Below are 13,468 nucleotides of genomic sequence, written 5' to 3'. Positions count from 1 at the left end.
AGGGAGAAAGGGAGACAGAGGGAGACGGACAGAGGGAGGAGGTTGACAGAGGGAGACAGACAGAGAGAGGAGGCTGACACACAGAGGGAGGGAGAGGGGGACAGAGAGGGAGGGAGACACAGGGACACGGACAGAGGGAGGAGGCTGACACACGGAGGGAGGGAGAGGGGGACAGAGAGGGAGGGAGACACAGGGACACGGACAGAGGGAGGAGGCTGACACACAGAGGGAGGGAGAGGGGGACAGAGAGGGAGGGAGACACAGGGAGAGCAAATCAGCCATGTGGTGTGTGGGAATGTCGGCTCGTCAGCAGGTAGACTGCGTGCATGTAGACAAGGGTGGCCAGTGCCAGCACCCCCCTCTCCTCCATGGCAAGACACAGGGCCATGTCACAACCTGTGCACGAGCACAACGACAGCTACCTGCATCATATAAGTGTGTGGAACTACTGCATGTGCCCACGTACAGTGCAACACGGAAGGCGCCAATGCACGGTTCGCCACACCTGCCCACTCCACTGCTGACTGCAGTCACACTTGACGCAGCAAGTAAGACTGTGCCACACATAGTTAAAGGCGCCAAAGCTGTGCCCAAGGGACACACCCATGCACAAGTGCACTGTGAGTGGAATGCAAGACAGATCCAAATTCCCAGAGGAAATGTTCCAACTTTGAAAGTGATGAAACATGGATGGTGCATGGACCAAAATTAACATTGTCTCTCTCACACACAGGTCAACCTCGTGGTTCACCCCCCAACACTGGGGGGGAAGACTCACAGGACCCGGCTCTGCGGGAGGCCGATCCCACCGGCAGCGACGACTCTCACCACTCTGTGGACGACCCCGACCAACCTGGCCCCTCTGGTGTCCAACCACCTGCAGCACCTGCGTCAGGTACAACGGGGCCAACCACCACCCCCACTCCTGCCACATCCCAGGAGACACCCAGGATCCCTGCCCCACCACCACAAAGCAGCCAGGCTGGCCAGGAGGGACACGGTGTCCCGGGCACCCAGGAGGAGGCAGGCGACAACGCCAATGCCACCCCTCAGGGGTCCCGGAGACCCGATGTGCCCACAAGGGCAGGCCAGGTGCAAGTGGGCAGGGGTGGTAGGAGTGGAGGACGGCGGAGGCGCCAGCCTGACCAGTTGGCTGGGGAACCGGTATTTTCCCATGTCCGAAACATCCTGGACACATACCGGCAGGACACCACGGGCATGGCCCAGGTTGTGTCCACCCTCAACGATATGAAGGGGACCCTCGATGAGATCAAGACCCAGCAGGCCCAGCAACATGCGGAGCAACATGCCTGTCTACTGCAACACCAACGGAGGATGGAGGACAGACAGGCTGAGCTCGTGACGGTGTTCACGGGAATTCACAGTACACTCCGTCGGATGGCCGACAACATGGGCAACCCTCCCTGTGCCAGAAGGCCTAGAACATCACCACCCATAGGGAGGGATCAGGAGGAGGAGGAGGAAACATCCGACGGAGCATCCCAAACATCATCACGGCCTGCTTCTGAGGGTCCCCGCAGGAGGGCGGGTCGTCCACGGAAAAGGCCGTGAGGGTCGGCGCTACAGCACCATCTCCCAGGACACCTGGCCTGGCACCTGGCCCACTGGAGCAACAGCAGCACAGCATCAAAAGACATTCTCCGCCACATGGCCTTGCTGGTCACTGTCTGACCAATGTTGACAAAGACTGTGGCATGGACTCTGAGGATTTACAATGGCAAGGACACCAACTCCCCTACTGAACTTTGGATTCCAAACACCCGGAAAGCCCCTCATGTCAAACCCCCCCCCCCTAAAATAAAAAGTCACAACATGAAGAGAAGATGCCTGCTGGTTGCATTATTACCTTACATGTGTCTTGTAAAGTCTAAACATGCCTGAGTTCTCTTTTGACTTCAACCATCCACACCCTGGGGCCTGAGTGTGGCACAGGACACACGGGTCACAGTGTATTAGGCAAGAGAGACATGGAGCACCATGCACACCCGTGATGGGCCCAACCAGCTGAGGGGGTGGTGGCACAACCGTGCTGACAGACATATTGAGTACAGCAACAGTCATGCGCAGAGGTCAGGGATCATGTCCAGTGTCCTGGGGGGCACCCAGGTATGTGTAGACAGGTGGCAGAACCATGTCCTGCAAGCTTGAGTCCGGTGGATGCAGATAATGGGGGCCTGGCCAACGTTGGATGCATGGGGATGGCACATGTCACAATACCCACACACTCATGGACATCATGCACAATACACAGTCTCATCCCACACACACAGCTTGCATCTTGCTACTCGACACATAGACACATAGCCACTATCAGTGAAAACCATGCCAGACATGCTGGATGCACCGTGGCAACACACCAGCATTGACTGAGACGAGGCACCTTGGAGGCATAGGGACACCTTTATTGGTCTTGTTTTCGGGATTGCAGAGGCAACTTGAAGTACACATGAACACTTCATGTGGAGTAACATGTGGGTCCAACACTGGCACCCCCCTTCTGCAGCACAAATGCGTGATAGCCATGGAACTGGCACACAAGTGTCGGCTAACAGCTAAACGGAGAGCCTGCCACACACCATTGATCCGCTGATGTGGAAGTCCCACAGCATGTCAAGCAAATGCAAACCATATGTGTCCGAGGGCAGTGTTACACACATTGATGCCAACATCACAATCCACTATCCCATCACTGATGACTGTCAACAAGTCTGACCATCTATTCAGGTGTACCCAGCTGCATGTCATGTGTACCATGGTGATGCAACATGGCTGCAGAGGAACCTAACTTCGACAGGGGCAGTGTGCATACATCGTGAACAACTGCCACACCCAATACACCCCTGATGCATCCCTTACCCTAAGGAGACTTCCAAACGTGTCCGTGCCTGTAACGCTGAGTCAGCACACGATGATGTGTCCATGAGGAATAGCAGTGCCACAACAATGCAAGCAGCAGACGGCATGCGCAAGTACCTGGGGAAGAGAGACACACAAGAAGTCAGCCACAAAAAGCACAGCCACTTGCATGTGCATTTACTCGACACATGTATGGATGACAACATGCTAGGTCACAATTATGACTGGGGAAATACAACCATCACTGGCACCATCACTCCAGTGACACACCCACACACACCTCTGCGTGCCATACATGCAGGTGGAGACACACATCACAACACATGCCACACGGGGACCAATGCGTGCACACTCAGACACTGGTACTCACCACTAAGCAAAGAAGTCGCGTATGAGCCGAGTCCGAATGTCCTCTTGCGGCTCCACATCCTCCACATCACTAGCCCCATTGCCAAGACCTTCGTCCTCCACGGGTGGATGGTCCTGGTCATCTTGATCCAGGATGAGTGGCACAGCTTTCTCAACTGCCATGTTGTGCAGCATGCAGCAGACCATGAAGATTTTGCAGACCTTCGCCGGGGCATATGGGAGGGCGCCGCCGGTCTTGTGGAGGCACCGGAATCGGCTCTTCAGCAGGCCAAACGTCCTCTCTATCACTCGCCTTGTACGGCCATGGGCGGTGTTGTAGCGGAGCTGGGCCGGCGTGACGGGGTTGCGGAGAGGTGTGATCAGCCATGGCATGTTGGGATAGCCAGCGTCCCCTACATGGGAAGCACATGGACATCGTTAGATCAGGAGAAGCGGTCGTGCTGGAAGTCTACGCAAAATACAGGACAGACCCACCAACAACACATGCTCGTTCGTTGCGCAGCTGCGTCATCATTTCAGGCATCCTGCTACGCCTCATGATGTAGGCATCGTGTGCTGATCCTGGGAAACGAGCACAGACATGTGAAATCACCATGTTGGACAGACACACCACAAGGGCATTGATGGAGTGGTAGTGCTTGCGATTCCGGTACGCTACCTCCTGTGCGTGTGGTGGTACCAAAGCAACATGTGTCCCATCTATGGACCCAATGACATGGGGCATCCCTCCCAGGGCATAGAATCCACGCTTGACCCCAGTCAACATTTCAGGGGTAGGAAAATGAATGAAGTCATCCGGGTGAAACAACATGGCCTCTAAGAAATCATGCAGCACACGGCAGAACATGCTCTGGGACATGCCACCAACATGAGCTATGGTATTTTGAAAGGTACCCGTGGCTAGAAAATGTAGGGCTGCCATTACCTTCAGCTTGGGTGTCAGTGCCGTAGGATACCTGTGCAGCGGTTGCAGGTGTGGTGCCAGTCTCGCCGTCAACTCCAGAATCAACGGTTGGGGGAAGCGGTAGCACCGGATACTGTCATTCTCCCGCATGGCAGCCAAGTCCGGAATTGGTCAGGCAAGAGGTGGCGCTCTGCAGTAATTTGGAAGTGACAAGGAAGAGTGAGTGCACCACAACAACAATTGATTTGTACTGTGCACATGTTAATCTGTCAATACACATATGCCACATACAGAGTCAGGTATGTGCTACATGCCCTGTACACATATGGCTGCCAGGTGACACTCCTACCAAGACCCAGCTACACACAGAGATTGTGAACCTTCACATGCCATGGCATGGGAATAGCTGTGTCCCAGTGCTAGTGAACAGCCAGATGCAAGACAGGAGTGACAGACATCCACACATCAGCAGAAGTAGGATGTCGATTGCAGAGACTGGTAGCGGAATACTAGAGACACAGGTCACATGACATTACACTAGGACAGCCCACACACCTTGCCATGAAGGTGTACATGTCATGACTCACCACACATTCATAGAGAGGATGCAGACATGTCCTTGTTACGCTACTCCGTGTCCCATGCATACATACGCACTTCACATCCGATACCACATGTGGCATGGTGTGCGGAACAGTGTGCCATGGCCATCTACACACAGACACATGTTGGTTGCTGCAACGGCTGCAGCTTTTGAGGGAGCTCAAACATCTAACTAATGTGAACCCCCCACACATACATGACATAGTCACATCGTGCACCGTGGGTAGTGACATGTCAGGTGTGGTAACCCCTGTACCGGGCCTCAGGGGACACTTCCGTGTGTTGGTGTCCGTGCCATGCCAGTGACGCTCATGCCAAGTGTGCAGTACGACATGCACACATGTCAAAGGAGTCAAGGGCATGCCTGGCACACATTGCACCGTCACACATTACATATGTACAAATCTCATCATACATCTGGTGCCTTCTCCACTCAGGAGTATTGTGCCACATCACAGCCATTCACACCTGTGCCCCACACATGTAGTACTGCCCAGACAATGCCTTGATGCCCATCCATGGACAAGTATGTCAGCCCTATTCCTTCCTGTGTGCTGCCTGTCACCACTGTGATGTGTGAGAAACAGCATACTTCTGCTAAGAGGGCCTGTGTACGTTCCCGTATCACTATGGGAGTGCTGCCGTATGTGTACCCATCGTGATGGTGAGCATACAGGCATGTGTACGGTCCGTACCACTACGAGTACGCATATGCAAGAACACCCATAGTGGTACGGCCCGTACACGCGTGCGTACGTTCACTATCACTATGGGTGTCCTCGCGTATGCGTACACGTAGTGGTACGGGCCGTACACACGCCTGTACGCTTCCTATCCCCCCTGCGTCTGGGCACTGCTGGGAGGACTCTGCACCCACCCCTCCTGTCTCTGGGCACTGCTGGGAGTGTTAGGCACCCACCCCTCCTGTGTCTGGGCACTGCTGGGAGGACTCTGCGCCCACCCCTCCTGTCTCTGGGCACTGCTGGGAGGACTCTGCACCCACCCCTCCTTTCTCTGGGCACTGCTAGGAGGACTCTGCACCCACCCCTCCTGTCTCTGGGCACTGCTGGGAGGACTCTGCACCCACCCCTCCTGTCTCTGGTCACTGCTGGGGGGACTCTGCACCCACCCCTCCTGCATCTGGGCACTGCTGGGAGGACTCTGCACCCACCCCTCCTGTCTCTGGGCACTGCTGGGAGGACTCTGCACCCACCCCTCCTGTCTCTGGGCACTGCTGGGGGGACTCTGCATCCACTCCTCCTGTCTCTGGGCACTGCTGGGAGGACTTTGCACCCACCCCTCCTATGTCTGGGCACTGCTGGGAGGACTCTGCACCCACCCCTCCTGTCTCTGGGCACTGCTGGGAGGACTCTGCACCCACCCCTCCTTTCTCTGGGCACTGCTGGGGGGACTCTGCACCCACCCCTCCTGTCTCTGGGCACTGCTGGGAGGACTCTGCACCCACCCCTCCTGTCTCTGGGCACTGCTGGGAGGACTATGCACCTACCTCTCCTATTTCACAATATGTACGCTCATAACATACACGGGTGTGGGTTCGCTCCATGCATACGCGGGTGAGGGTACGTGTCGTACTTACACTGTTGGGGTGGGGGGTACGCTCCATGCATTTGAGGTGAGGGTACGTGTCGTACTTACACTGTTGGGGTGGGGGGTATGCTCCATACGTACGCGGGTGAGGGTACGTGTCGTACTTACACTGTTGCCATGGGGGGTTACGCTCCATACATACGCGGGTGGGGGTACGTGTCGTACTTACACTGTTGGCATGGGGGTACGCTCCATACGTACGCGGGTGGGGGTACGTGTCGTACTTACACTGTTGGCATGGGGGTACGCTCCATACGTACGCGGGTGGGGGTACGTGTTGTACTTACACTGTTGGGGTGGGGGTACGCTCCATGCATTCGAGGTGGGGGTACGTGTCATACTTACTCTGTTGGCATGGGGGTACGCTCCATGCATACGCGGGTGGGGGTACGTGTCATACTTACACTGTTGGGGTGGGGGGTGCGCTCCATACGTACGCGGGTGAGGGTACGTATCGTACTTACACTGTTGCCATGGGGGGTACGCTCCATACGTACGCGGGTGGGGGTACGTGTTATACTTACACTGTTGGCATGGGGGTACTCTCCATACGTACGTGGGTGGGGGTACGTGTCGTACTTACACTGTTGGGGTGGGGGGTACGCTCCATGCATTCGAGGTGGGGGTACGTGTCGTACTTACTCTGTTGGCATGGGGGGTATGCTCCATGCATACGCGGGTGGGGGTACGTGTCGTACTTACACTGTTGGGGTGGGGGGTACGCTCCATCCATTTGAGGTGGGGGTACGTGTCGTACTTTGTTGGCATGGGGGGTACGCTCCATGCATACGCGGGTGGGGTTACGTGTCGTACTTACACTGTTGGGGTGGGGGGTACGCTTCATGCATTCGAGGTGGGGGTACGTGTCGTACTTACTCTGTTGGCATGGGGGGTACGCTCCATGCATGCGCGGGTGGGGGTACGGTCCGTACATATCCGTACCCACGCTATGGACTGCTTGTGCGGGCCGTGCCCAGGCCTTTGCCACGTGGGTACAGTCGTCCAGCCATTGTTGGGGTGACGTAGGTGTGGGCGTGGTACGACTCGTACCCACGCTCTTAAGGCGTGAGTATGGGACGTACCTGTATGGTTGTGTTGCCGGTTCGCGTCGTGAAGGACTTCCGTTGTGGCGGTCGCTGGCTTGGCTGGACACGCCCCCACCCCGTCGTAGTGACCAGGGCCTGAGGGTCAGGTATGTCCAGGGCATGTGTGCTGTGTGACTTGGGTGGGGGTTATGTGTCCTGCCCCTGCCCCACCCCCCTTTGCCCATGGGTGTTGTTCTGACCTTCTGCGGCGTCTGCGTCGTAACCTGTAGAGGAGGTCGACTGCTATGAGGGCCGGGATGACACGTAGGTTCGGGTCCATGTCTGTCCGTCGCGTACAGGTCCTCCTTGTTCGCGTCGTCCTGTCTGTCCGTCGCGTACGGGTCCTCCTTGTTCGCGTCGTCCTGATTTCCCGGCAGTTTTTGGCAGCCGGAAAATATTCACCGTGCGGGATGACGTCGGTGCGAATCGTGATTCCTGGGTCGTGAATGGCAGGCTGCGTGCGTCCCGACGTCACGTCGGCGCTTTCCCGGATCGCATTTGTACGTTTATTTTCGTCGGTCGGTGTTTGTATATCTACACGACCGGGTACGCGTCGGACGGAGAATATGCTCCGTCCGACGGTTCGTACCCGGTTTTTACAGGATTGTGATCGGCACCATGGTCTGCCGCAATTAAATCGGGTGGATGGACCACTAGCTTGGTGGCACGTGGTGAGCAGTCTAAATATCGAAACTTTAATGTCGACCTACAATAATATCGAGTTTAGAATATCGAAGGGACAGAATATCGATGTCAAGAATATCTATGGGCAGAATATCGACCCTAAGGTAAGTAATATCGATTTCATTTATATCGATGTTAGTAATATCGAAATTAGTAATATCAATATGAAATATATCGATGTTACTAATATACATGTCACTAATATCTATATGTTGTGTTTTATTATGTATTTAATATGTATGTGTTAATTATTTTTTGTTAAGTGTTCTACTGGTTTAAAAATATATGTATACAATTTTTATATGTTAATAATGGTTTTTTTAAGTTAATTTTGTGTTTTAGTACTGTAGCGGGTTGTGGGTTTATAGGGGAATAGGGTGGGAAGTAATTTAATTATATGAATTTAATTATACATTTTTGGGAATTATAAATTAATTTTAAATAATTTTAGTGTTTAAATTCTGTAGCGGGTTGTGGGTTTATAGGGGAACAGGGTGGGAAGTAATTTAATTATATGAAATTAATTATAAATTATTAGGAATTATAAAATAATTTAAAATAATTTTTGCGTTTAAATTCTGTAGCGGGTTGTGGGTTTATAGGGGAATAGGGTGGGAAGTAATTTAATTGTAATTAAGTAATATTTTTATTTATTTATTGGTATTGATAATTATATTATTGTTAATTAAGTATTAATTGGTAATTAATTATTATTAATTGGTAATTCGTTTTTATTAATTGATTAATTGATAATTATGTTAACTGTATTATTTTATTATTTGAGTGTGTTGTGTGTTTATAGGGGAATAGTGTTGGAAGTAATTGAAATCTAAATAAGTAATTATTAAATTTGTTGTTGGGTATTGATAATTAATTAATTGGAGAATAATTAATAATTGGTAAATATTTTAAATTATAATAATTTGGTTATGAAAAATAATTTATTGTTGATTAATAATCAATTGGTAATTAAACATGTTTAAATATTATTTATTGATATTTCTAATTAATATACTAATAAGTAATGAATAATTGGTAAATAATGTATAATAATTAATAATTTGTGTATAAAAATATGTAATTGTGCAATATTTTTAATTGGTAATTAATATTCAATAATTATTATTTATTGGTATTTATTAATAATTTATTGCTAATTAATAATTTGTTGGTAGTAATCTTTTTAATAAATATCTATTAGTATTTGTAAGTAATTTTGAGTTATTTAATAATTAAATTATTAATTATTTTAAAGAATTATTTTATTTATAAGTATGATATTTTTAACTTCTAAGCTATCCAACACTTGCCCTACTGTTGCACTCTCTGGAGTTAGAATAGTAATTTTTACCCCTACGCTATCCAACACTTTCCCTGCTGTTGCACTCTCTGGAGTTGTAATAGTAATTTTTACCCCTACGCTATCCAACACTTTCCCTACTGTTGCACTCTCTGGATTTGGAATAGTAATTTTTACCCCTACGCTATCCAAAACTTTCCCTGCTGTTGCACTCTCTGGAGTTGGAATAGTAATTTTTACCCCTACGCTATCCAACACTTTACCTGCTGTTGCACTCTCTGGAGTTGGAATAGTAATTTTTACCCGTACGCTATCCAACACTTTCCCTACTGTTGCACTCTCTGGATTTGGAATAGTACTTTTTACCTCTACGCTATCCAACACTTTCCCTACTGTTGCACTCTCTGGATTTGGAATAGTAATTTTTACCTCTACGCTATCCAACACTTTCCCTGCTGTTGCACTCTCTGGAGTTGGAATAGTAATTTTTACCCTTACGCTATACAACATTTTCCTTTCTGTTGTTTTTTTGGAGCTGGAGTAGTAGTTTTATTGTCTCTGCTATTTAATATTTTTTTTATTATTTTAGCTAATGTAGTATATAATTAATTTTAACAATATTAAAATTAAATGTAATTTTTTTAATTTGTTATACATAATTATTTAATTTTTATTTATGTTATTGTTTTATGTGTGTAATGTTTTTGCAATTGTTAACATTTTTAAATAATTTATAATTTATTAAAATAATTATTAAAACATTATTAAGTAAGTATATATATTATATATTATATGTCTATGTTTAATTAATTTTTTATTAAATTATATTTATTAATTATTAATTTTTAACATTGTGAAATATATTTAATTATGTTTATTTTATTTATAAGTATTATTATGTTTATTTTACATATTTTTTATCACTAAAAAAACCCGATATTTTTAAAAACGATATTTTTGACATCTATATTTTATTTTTGATATTTTTGTACTTACCATGTTGTAGATAGGATGTCGATATTCTTGACATTGATATTAGTGTTGCGATATTTTTGTAGGTCGAATTTATGACCTTCGAAATTTTGTCAGAGAACCGTGGCACGTATGCCACTGTTACGACTGAGTACACACTCCACCTTCATTTAAATCAGCCCCTTAGTCTTTATTCTCATCATTGATATTTGTCTACAAGATCTAAAATCCCCTGGGTCCTTTTCTGGCTTCAGGCCCACTCAAAGATTACTGCATCAAATCAGTAGCCATCCCTTTTCCACATCCTTAATGCATACCTTCACTGGTTTTCCATCAATATTTTGTTTTTTTTTGGATAGAACTTTGTGGGGTGTCCATCCAGGCTAGGGTTTTCATCTTTGATAGTAGTCTAATAAGATCTAACATCTTTCAGATCCTTCTCTGGCTTGTGGATCACGCCTGCAATTAGTATATCCCTCAAAGAAACAAACAACCTTTTCATTTCTAAGGTCTCATTGCTGACCTTTGCTAGCTTTATGATCAATATTCTGGAACAGATGGACTAGAACGCTGTAGGGAGTCCATCCAGACCAGGATTCTCCATCTGTCGTAAATTTCAGTGAGAAGAACAATTCCTCATTGATTAAAGGGCCATCGGTTTGCTCACTTTGTTCTTGGGTAAGTACTGCAACACCACTCTTTCTTGATACCTACTTGTCGCTGGTAGGCCAATGGTCTCATTCTTCATGTATGGTGCCCACAGATACTTGCTAAAGACTGTTAATCACTTTTTGCTTACATTGAAATACACCATTCTGAGCAACAGTAGAAAGGATAGAGTTTCTCTGTGTTTCCCTTTCAAATAAATCTTCCTGATTAATTCTCTTACCAATGCAACCCGTGGCTTACAAGAGCTACATAGGAACTTATCTAAGAACAGGCACGTCACCATGTTTATGTCTATTGTCAAGTAATTTTTTTCTTAGCTTGAGCTAATGCATAACCACGCATTATCAGTGATCAGTGCTTCCTTCTCCTGAATATCTGATTTCATCTTCCAGCATGCTTGATATATTTTCCCAATGCAAGCTTCTCACTGACACCTTCAGTGTGTCCCAGTCTATGTCTGTGGTAGAGTCAGTACCCTATTATCTTCAAAATGTTCAGACCAGCCATCACCAATGCATTTAGAGAAGAGAAGACTCTTGTAGTGTCTCCACCCTCAGCCTTGAAGTTTGAACTATCAGCCAGTAGTAGTGTCATGTGTATTGAAGACAATGAGAGGAATAGTTGGAAAGGGATTCCTCCTAGATTGTACGAGTTAGAACTCATACCAAACATGCACTGTTAGACGGCGACCTCAGAGGAGCCTGGAAGGGGTCCTGACTACCCTGAGTCCCACCCTCAAGGTATCGTAGCCGGGCACTGGCAGGAGACTCCCCAGGGGGAGGAATCTCGTATCTAGGATCGTACTTCTGGCACCACACGACACAGAGTGACCACACCGGGTATTCTGAGAAAACAATCTTTATCAAGTAGGTTATCACTGCAAATATGTACAAGGTGAGCACGGGCTCAAGAGTCTCGGAAGGGGTAGGGGGTAGCGGGACAGTCTCTGGTAAAGGTTCAAGCAGGGACGTATCCGGCGCACAGCTCACAATCCTCGAGCTGGGGGATACGATGTTGTAGTCGGGGTCCGGCGGGACCGTGAGAGTCGGTTGGAGCCGCGAGTCACTCAGCGGGCTCAGGTACAAGTTCGGAGGTCTTACGATCTTCAGGGAGCCGCGAGTCACTCAGCAGGGCTCAGGTACAAGTTCGGAGGTCTTACGATCTTCAGGGAGCCGCGAGTCACTCAGCAGGGCTCAGGTACAAGTTCGGAGGTCTTACGATCTTCAGGGAGCCGCGAGTCACTCAGCAGGGCTCAGGTACAAGTTCGGAGGTCTTACGATCTTCAGGGAGCCGCGAGTCACTCAGCAGGGCTCAGGTGGGTTCAAGTTCCAGGAGCCGCGACCACGTCGGCAGGCTCTCGTTGTTCCAGCGTCGAATCTGCCGGACAGACCCAGAGCACCCCTTGTTATAGATCGACCCCTCTTTGATGTCCGGAGTCTGTGCAGGCAGGGGTCTTGTCACCTGGGGGTCGCTTGTCGGGATTTCCTGCTATAGTCTTTTGATCTTTTCAGGGCCGGGTCGGGAGGAGTCCCAGACACCCAGCAGGCATGGAGCCAGCCCTCAGGGAGGCCGGAGGGCCGATCGAAACCCATCGTCCTGGGGGAGTTCAGAGGTGCGATAGAAACGGCTCCTCCCTCTCTCATCCCCTGGAAGCGTGATGTCCTCCAGCCGGAGTGGCGCCTCTAGGCCCGGGTCGCGCTGGGGCCGGGCGGCCATCTTGGTGCATGAAGTGGGCACGCGGGCCCGGGGTGGCCGAAAGGAGAGAGGCCAGGGACGGGGATGTCCGGGTCGGTGCGTGTGTCCTGGTGGGGAGGTTCGGCTGGGCCGTGGGCTTGGGCTGTAGGTACCAGGTTTCCGTGGTGCGGGGGCACGGAGGGCCATTCTACGAGGCCGGGTCCAACACGCGTCCCCCCCAGCTGAAAGCCGGAGAGAACTGCCCATCAGCTTGGGGGGTTCTCTTCGCTGAGGCGGAAGAACCGGGAGCATTGGCGTGGTCCGTACCAGGGCGGTGTTCCACGGTGAAATCCATCCCCTGGAGGGAGATTGACCACCGCAGTAGCTTGGGGTTTTCTCCTCGCATCTGCATGAGCCATCGCAAGGGCCGATGGTCAGTTTGGACTCTGAAATGGGTGCCGAACAGGTAGGGTCGTAGCTTTTTGAGTGCCCAGACCACGGCAAAGGCTTCGCGCTCTATGGTGCTCCATCTCTGTTCTCGGGGCAACAGCCGCCGACTGAGGAAGGCGACGGGCTGGTCTAGGCCTTGGTCATTTACTTGGGACAGGACGGCCCCAATGCCATGCTCGGAGGCATCGGTCTGGACTATGAACTCCTTGGTGTAGTCGGGAGCCTGGAGGACGGGGGCAGTACACATGGCCTTCTTTAGGGCATCGAAAGCTT

The sequence above is a fragment of the Triturus cristatus genome, chromosome 5_1 (genome assembly GCF_964204655.1).
Source record: "Triturus cristatus chromosome 5_1, aTriCri1.1, whole genome shotgun sequence".
NCBI lineage: Eukaryota > Metazoa > Chordata > Amphibia > Caudata > Salamandridae > Triturus > Triturus cristatus.
Note: the sequence above shows the minus strand (reverse complement) of the source record.